Source organism: Hemitrygon akajei, chromosome 23 (genome assembly GCF_048418815.1).
Source record: "Hemitrygon akajei chromosome 23, sHemAka1.3, whole genome shotgun sequence".
NCBI lineage: Eukaryota > Metazoa > Chordata > Chondrichthyes > Myliobatiformes > Dasyatidae > Hemitrygon > Hemitrygon akajei.
The window spans coordinates 65,628,572-65,637,442 of record NC_133146.1 but is presented as its reverse complement, the minus strand read 5'-3'; the positions used below and the strand labels follow the sequence as shown (position 1 = coordinate 65,637,442).

General features: G+C 36.3%; 1 long non-coding RNA gene across 1 annotated transcript in view; it reads right to left on the bottom strand.

Moving 5' to 3' along the window:
• Nucleotides 1-3,619: 3,619 nt before the first annotated feature.
• LOC140715515 (uncharacterized) overlaps nucleotides 3,620-8,871 on the bottom strand; it is a 210,327-nt gene continuing 205,075 nt past the window's right edge. The window contains exon 3 of the long non-coding RNA XR_012096146.1: nucleotides 3,620-7,746. This is a non-coding gene — a long non-coding RNA (uncharacterized lncRNA). The remainder of the gene's footprint in view (nucleotides 7,747-8,871) is intronic.

Below are 8,871 nucleotides of genomic sequence, written 5' to 3'. Positions count from 1 at the left end.
GACCCCATAGAAGCCGCTGCACCACCATCCTGCCCAAAGTCCCAGTAAGACATCATTATAATCTGGATTTGATTGCCTGAAGTCCCAGTAAGAAATCATTATAATCTGGATTTGATTGCAACTATTCTGAGGAACTATGCTTCCAATCTTCTTTCTGAGCAACAACATCCGTTGAACATTGTTCAAATCTAATTTGGACTCAACAACGTTCCACTTCCACCAGGCATGATCAAATATTTGCATTATTTTGAAAGCAGTATTTATTCCAATTATTTTGATGCAAGCTCAGAATATGAGGTAATATGGAAAACAAAATAATTGGCATGGTTGCTTTATTCGAATAAACATTACCTGACCAAGAAGCTCAGTTTGATGTGGTTGGATCTGTTTAATCCCCCAGATACACTAATGACTGGATTTTCTAAGTCACTGCCATATCAATCTATCTGGGTCTTAAACATTTTGTGGCACCCCAGGGGTGGAGGAAGGCATAGTCAGTAGTTCACCCCAACGTTCCTGGTAGCCAACACTACTTTTTGTTCTTGTTTCAAAAAGCTTCCTTGGGATTATGGTGGGATGTTCAAGCTCATTTATTGTTACATTTTAGCTTGGGTGATACAGTTATTCGCTGGTGTGTTTGTGAGTCACCCTGACGGTAACTGGGGTGTGTGATAATCACCTGCCCCATGTTTATGAAACTGAGCAGTTCTCTCCCCGGGTCACTGCACCAGGTCTGTTTTTGTGCTTGTCACAAGAAAACCAGCAGTTGAGTTGCACAAGTTTTTCTCGTCTGTCAACATAGACCAAATACTCACCACAATATATAAAATACTACCCCAATGTTTTCCACTGAGGTGTGCCAACAGAGCTGTTCCTGCCCATCGTTTAAAAAGGAAGATAAGGTCGATCAAATAATAATTAATTGAGTTATTTCTTACCTCTCACTCAATGACAGCAAGACCAAAGAGCTGATTACTGACTTCAGAAAGAGGAAACCGAAGATCCCATGAGCCAGTCTTCATTGGAGGATCAAAGGTGGACAGAGTCAGCAACTTTAAATTCCTCACTGTTGATCATTTTGGAGGACCTGTCTTGGTCCCACACAAAAGTGCAATGATGAAGAAGGCATGGCAGCGCCTCTACTTCCTTAGGAGTTTGTGAAGATTCGGCATGACATCTAAATCTTTGACAAACCTCTATAGATGTGTAGTGGATAATATATTGACTAGCTGTGCACAGCCTGGTATGGAAATACCAATGTGCTTAAATGGAAAATCCTACACAAAGTAGTGGGTATGGCCCTCTCTGCCACTGAACACATCTACATGATGTGTTTTTGCAGGAAAGCAGCAGCCATCATCGGGGACCCCACCATCCAGACCATGCTCTCTTCTCATGCTGCCGTCAGGAAGCAGGTACAGGCGTCTCAGGACTCATGCCACCAGGTTCAGGAACAGTTATTACCACTCAGCCAATAGGCTCTTGAACCAAAGGAGATAACCAAAGGGGATAACTTTACACCTTCCATTACTGAACTCTTCCCACAACCTACGGACTCACTTTCAAGGACTCTCCAGCTCACGTTCTTGATATTTATTTATTATTATTATTTCTTTCTTTTTGTATTTGCATAGTTTGTTGTTTTTTGCACATTGGGTGAAGACCCAAGTTATTGCAGTCTTCCATTGATTCTATTAAGGTTAATATTCTATTACAGATTTGTTGAATATGCCTGCAGGAAAATGAATTACAGAGTCACAAATGGTGCCTCTATTTCCTTAATGCTTAAAAAAGATAAAGATCCCACTGAATGCCCATCATATAGGCCTATATCTTTATTGAATGTGGATTCTAAGATCTTTTCTAAAATATTGACAACTAGTTTGGAGAGGATATTGACTCAAATTATTTTGGTTGATCAGACCGAATTTATTAAAAACTGCTATTCATCCTTTAGTATTAGGAGATTAATGAATATTATTTATACTCCCTCATCTACAACTCCAGATTGTGTCATCTCATTGGATGTCAAGAAAGTGTTTGATAGAGTTGAATGGCCATACTTATTTAGTACGCATGAGAAATTTAATTTTAGCCTGCAATTTATATCTTGGATTAAATTGATAAATTATACCCCTATAGCTTCAGTACTTACCAATAATATAAGATCTCCTTTTTCTCAGTTGTTTTGTGGCACAAGGCAAGGTTGTCCTCTTAGCCCATTGTTATTTGATATTGCCCTGGAACCTCTAGCTATTGCTATTTGTGACTCATCTACTATACTTGGCATTTCTCATGGGAATGTGATACATAAGCTATCATTATATGTAGATGATTTGTTACTATATATTTTGAATCCTGAGAAATCCATTCCTGCTGTTATATCCCTGCTCGCTCAGTTTAGTAACTTTTCTGGTTACAAACTGAATCTTAATAAGAGTGAACTTTTCCCTTTAAATAAGCAAGTTCCAATTTAAAGACGTTTACTATTTAGATTGGTTACGAATTATTTTACTTATCTAGGTGTTAAAATTATTAAAAACATAAGGATTTATTTAATGTCAATTTTTTACCTTTAATAGGTCAAACAATCACTTTCTAAATGGTCTTCACTATCTATATCACTGAATTGGTCGAATTAATGCTATTAAGATGATTATTTTACCTAAATTTTTATATCTTTTCCAAGCGGTACCAATCTTTATTCCTAAATCCTTTTTTGATACTATTGACTCTAAAATATTGTCATATATGGCAGAATAAAAATCCTAGGTTAAGTAAAAAGTATTTGTAGAAATCCAAAAAGAACGATGGCTTGGCACTGCCGAATTTAAGATTTTATTATTGGGCAATTAATATTTGATATTTAATATTTTGGACACAAGATGTGGATATTAATGTCACTCCGCAATGGGTTAACCTTGAATGTAATTCTGCACAAGGACTTTCATTGGTTTCAATCTTAGGGACTTCGCTTCCCTTTGTTCTTTCTAAATTGAATAAACAAATGGTTAATCCAATAATTAAGCATACATTACGAATATGGTTTCAGTTTTGTACATTTTTTGGCTTGAGTATATTTATTTCATCAAGTCCTATTATATCTATTTTCTTCTTTCAACCCTCTGTTATGGATCAAGCCTTTTTGGTATGGAAAACAAAGGGTATAATATGTTTTTGTGATTTATTTTTGGATAACCATTTCATGTCCTTTGAACAGTTGTCTAATAAATATAATTTGCCCAGATCCCATTTTTTTAGATACTTACAGATCAGAGTTTTTTTAAATACAATGCTACCTACTTTTCCAATTTCTTATCCAACCAATATCACAGAAAAAAATTTAGGCTTAAACCCTTATCAAAAGGGTTTAATAGCAACCATTTATGATATGATTATGAAAATACAGTCATATATATCCGCTAAAATTAAAAATGAATGGGAGAAGGAACTTCAACTTTCTTTACCTATAGAGAAATGGGAGAAAATTTTTCAATTAGTTAACTTCTCTTCTATTTGTGTTAAACATACATTGATTCAATTTAAAGTGGTGCATAGAGCTCATTTGTCTAAAGATAAATTAGCTTGTTTTTAATCTTATATAAATCTGATCTGCAATAGATGTCATTCTGATGTAGCCTCTCTGACTCGTACGTTTTGGTCTTGTCCTCTTTTGGAAAAATTTTGGAAAGATATTTTTGATGTATTCTCTATAGTTTTGCACATTGATTTACAACCTCACCCTATCACCACAATTTTCAGTTTACCAATGATTGATCTGCCCTCTTCAGCTCGACGGATGTTTGCATTTGCTACTTTAATGGCTAGAAGATCTATTTTATTGAATTGGAAAGAGATGAATCCTCCAACTACTTCTCAATGGTTTTCCCAAACCATATCCTGTTTAAACTTAGAAAAAATTAGAAGTGGTACCTTTGATCCTTCGGTTAAATTTGAAAAAACTTAGAGGCCATTTATTCAATACTTTCATAGAATGTAATTTGACCTTTTCCGATTCCTTTATATTATTTGTTAATTTGAGTAGAGGAGCGGAGTTGATGACATTAATGACTTTATCTGCTATAATAGAATAGCCCAGCTTTGTTTAGTTTAGTTTTAGTTTAGTTTAGTTTAGTTTACTTAGTTTTTTATTTTTCATTTGGGTTTTTTTTCCATCTTTTTATTTCTTTGTATCTTGTCTATATTAAGAGTTTGGGAGGTTAATTATATTGGTGTTACCTATAGTCTCTACTCACATGTGTTAATTGCCAACAACGTACTCCCACTCCCTTTGTACTATTATGACCGCTATATATTTGTTTTTTGAAAATTTAATAAAAAGATTGAAAAAGAAAAGAAAGACCAGTTTTGTCTGTTTTTGACAGATCAATACTCCTTAGTCAATTCCTCAAGTTTCATTCTCTGAGGAAAAAATATCTATGGACTAACAGATTTCTAAAGCCATTTACATGAACTTATTCTTGTAATTTATTCTAAGGTCTTTTAGCCTTAGCATAATAACATTCTATTATACATCCTTAACATTGGTGGAACTCAGCAGGTCATGCAGCATTTATGGAAAAATTTTAGACTGAGACCCTTTATCGGGTGCCCTGAAAAGACAGATGTTTATTCATTTCCATAGATGTTGTCTGACCTGTTGAGTTCCTCTAGCATTTTGTGTGTGTTGCTTTGGATTTCCAGCATCTGCAGACTTTCTTCTGTTTACTATTATACATTTGGCTGAAGTTTTTGAAATGGCATCACAACGATTAATAATTAAAATATTTAATTATTTTAGTTTTAGTTTTAAATGTCATTCTACAGATGCACAGTAGACAGCACCTTAACAAGTTGCATCGTTGCATTGTCTTTGACAGGAAGGTCCTACAACATGTGTCAAAACTACCCACCAGGCTACTCACCATCAAGGCTATATATATATATATATTTATAGAAAGGTGCCAGATAAGGGCCAGTAACAACATGAACAATCCTAATCACCCTGCTCATGAGCTGTTTGCCCCACATCAATCAGGGAGGAGGCTATGTAGTATCCATGTCAGGACCACCAGACTCAAAAACAGTCACTTTCCCCAAGCAGGAAGGCTGATCAACACCTCCACCCACTAATCCATCCCTCCATAACCCCCAACACCATTACTTTATCATCTCCTGTCAGTCACCTATGTACAGGTACCCCTGTGCCTAGCGTCATTTTATGGACATACAGTCAGTTTATGTATATATGCTATCTTATGTATTTATATTTATTGTTTTTATTGTTACTGTTTTCTTGATATTATTGTGTTGTTTTGCTTCATTGAATCTGGTGTAACAATTATTTCATTCTCTTTTACACTTGTCTACAGGAAATTACATCAAACAATCTTGAATCTTGAGTTTACCCAATGAGAACTTGATATTGCTTAGTATTGACAATTCTCTCTGTTGGTTTGACATTCCAGTTTGTTCACTTCTAAAAGATAACAAGGTTACTGGTATTAATTTATAAGATGAGCAAACTGAATGCTGTTTTCCTGAAGGGCAGAGGATTTATAAACTTGTAGCAGTCATCGCACGTTAAAGAAAAAATTTGCACACTAGAGTCAAGGTAGATTAAACTTCAAGTTGTTTGGGATCAAGTGAAGGTAAATGAAAACCTATTATTAAAACCTGGATCTAATACACTTCAACCAGAGAGCATTTAGTCACACCCTGATCAAAGACAGACATTCTCTTCAAAGTGATTGCTGGGTATATCAAAGATAATAAGGCAAATGATAGATTTATTGAAGGGGTCATACTTTGATGCTGAATTTCAATAGTAATGATGTTTTTGAAAATATAAGCAATTGCAGATTTGATTATTTCCAATAGATAACTCACAAATCAAAAAGGCAGCAACTAAGTCATTATTTACTTTATGAAAGGAAAAAGGATCTGCAGTTTTCCCCTATAAAGATAACTTCTATGTTGTAAAATATGCAGATTACAGAAGCTTCCTTTACCTTCACTACTGACATTTATTTCTTTCCATTTTTTTTGGATGAAGGAAGCAAGGATGAAAGAGAGGTCTCTAATTTTGGTGGGCACCAATGACATTCACAGTAAGAGGTTATCAGTTGGAGCACTGAGTAAGGTTTAATACAAAAAGGCAACCTGACATTTTCCTGAGTTGATGTGCAGCTTTGTGTTGCTAGTTGCTTTGCTAATATCTTAGCATTGTTACCTGACTAAGGGTTTGCTTAATATTTTGGACTGATACAGTTGATTTTTGTGCTACACCAAAATTTAGCAAGGGATGAAGGATGATTTTGAGTTGCTGGTGGTTTCCCAGAATGGAATTTAATTGGAAAGCAAAATATCAAAACAAAACTTGCAGATACTGGAAAACTGATATTAAAAACTGAAAATACAGGAAACACACAGCAGGCCGAGCAGCATTTGTGGAAAGAGAAACAAGGTTAGCATTTCAAGACTCTTCATCAGATTTTTTCTTATTTGAATGTGAATTGCTGATTTTTGTTTGAAAGTTAAGCATAGATAGGTTATTTATTTTATTTCTTTTACTTTATATTTTAGGTTATTTTTCCTTCTCATTTCTGCTTCAGGAAGGAGGTAGAGGAGTCTAAACACTTACGCTCTGTGTTTTAGAAACAGCTTCTTCCCTTATGCTCATAGATTTCTAAATGTCCATGTACCCATGAACACGACTTCACTATTTCTCTTTTGCACTGTTTATTTTATTTTTTATTATTGTAACTTATAATAATTCCTTATGCATTGCCCTATAGTGCCTGCCCAAAGCAGCAAAATTCATGGCAATGTCAATAATAAACCTGATTCTAATTAAATAAATTTATTAATGCTTTAATTTCATTTTTTGATTGTTTTCAAAATTTGTTTAAGTCAATATATTTGATTAATAAATTGTCAAAGCCATTGACAGGAGAGTGGGACAACAGCAAGAACCCCAAGTTCAATTCTGACCTGGTCTGTGTGGAGTTTGCAGATTCTCCCTGTGACCACATGGATTTCTTTTGGATACTCCTGTTTCCTTCTACTCCATAAATATTTGCAGGTTTGTTGGTTAACTGGGCATTGTCAATTGCCACTAGTATGTAGGGTCGTAGAATTTGGGGGAATTTATTTAAGTGTAGAGAGATAAAGTGGCCTGTGTCTGTGCGATACATCTGAACACATCTGTGAGTACAACCTGGTTCTGCCTGAGACAATGGATGGAAACAGTGTCAGAGTGCCAGAGACCAGAACAAGTGTTCAGAATTCATTGGCATGAAGTGTGTTTTATACATCTGAATGGTATATGTGGCAGGTTGGGTTTGGTTGGTGAATCAGAGGGTCACAGTGACCATAAATGGAAAAGATTCTAGTAGGGGCATCAAATGCCATATCTGAACTAGACACGTGTTGCATGGTTAATAGTTAAAAGTTGCTGGTAGTGGATATAGGTGACTTGTACCATTGGTTGTATTGTGACATCGTTAATGGTTATTGCATGACTCTAAGTTTCAACTGCCTTTCATTCAGATCTCCTTTAATACTGTGCAACATCACACCAGCAGTCCAGATGTCACAGGACTGGACCCAAGTGCAGAGGAATGGCAGACTTTCCCTGTTACGGTGGTCGCGGGCTGCGATTCAACCCAGGTGCGGAGGACGACTGGCCATTATGTTAAGCGTTGCTGATGACTCATCCCTGAGAGCAGAGGAATGCCAGACCCCCTATGAAGAGAAGGAAACAAGAGCTCAGAGATAGTAATACTAATGGGTCATTGGATGCACAACCGAGTGACACAGTGAAACAAATACTTCTCCCAAACATACATGCTCATGCATACACACACTTCGCTTACAGAGTACAATGAGAGTACCCTTTAAATAACCATAGAACACCAGACACATGGCAATTAACTTGACAAGACTAAACTGAAAACATCTGTGCTTAATGGTTCTAACCATTAGTAAATACAGTTGCTTGAGAAACCCTGAAGCCCAACGCCTAGGTTGAGTATCTCTTTGTCTTGCCATTTTCATTATCTGGGGTGCAGTTACCATCTGAAGGCAACTACATTGTGGACCCTCTCCGACACTCAGTTTGAGGAAGGTCTTTCATTGTATCTCAGTACATATGATAATAATAAACTATTTACCAATTCTCTAACCCGAGAAGACATTTTCAAGGATGTTGCAACTTGGGAAGGAAGAAGAAATTGGCTAGGTCTGTATTTGTGTTATTTGGAGCAGAGAAGGGTAAGAGGAGATTTAATCAAGGTGAATAAAATAACTATAGTCATAGCTGGGTGGACAGCAAGGAGGCAGATGGTTCATTTGTGGACATATCAAGAATGGTACAAGAATTAAAGGAGAGTCAGAGGGAAGATGTTTTTTCACCTAAAGAGTAGTCTGGCATTTGGAAACTTGCTGTATTAAAGAGTGATGGAAGAAATCCCAGATTCTCTGAGTCCCTAAATAATCATTTAGAGACAGGGATATAGAGTTTGACCTAACTGGTGACCTAATGCCCCCAGGGTGCCCACTGGGGCTAGTTCCATTCCTCTATGTTTGTCCTATAACCTCTAAAACTGTGTTATCTATCTACCTCAAACAAAAGAAAATCTGCAGATGCTGGAAATGTATTTAAGACAGAGATAGATAGGTTCTTGATTAGCCAGGGCATCAAAGGGTATGGGTGAAAGCAGGAGAGTGGGGATTGAATGGCAGAGCAGACTTGATGGGCCAAATGGCCTATTTCTGCTCCTATATCTTATGGTCTTATGAAATCCAAACAACACACACAAAATGCTGGAGGAACTCAGTAGGCCAGGCAGCATCTATGGAAAAAAAGCA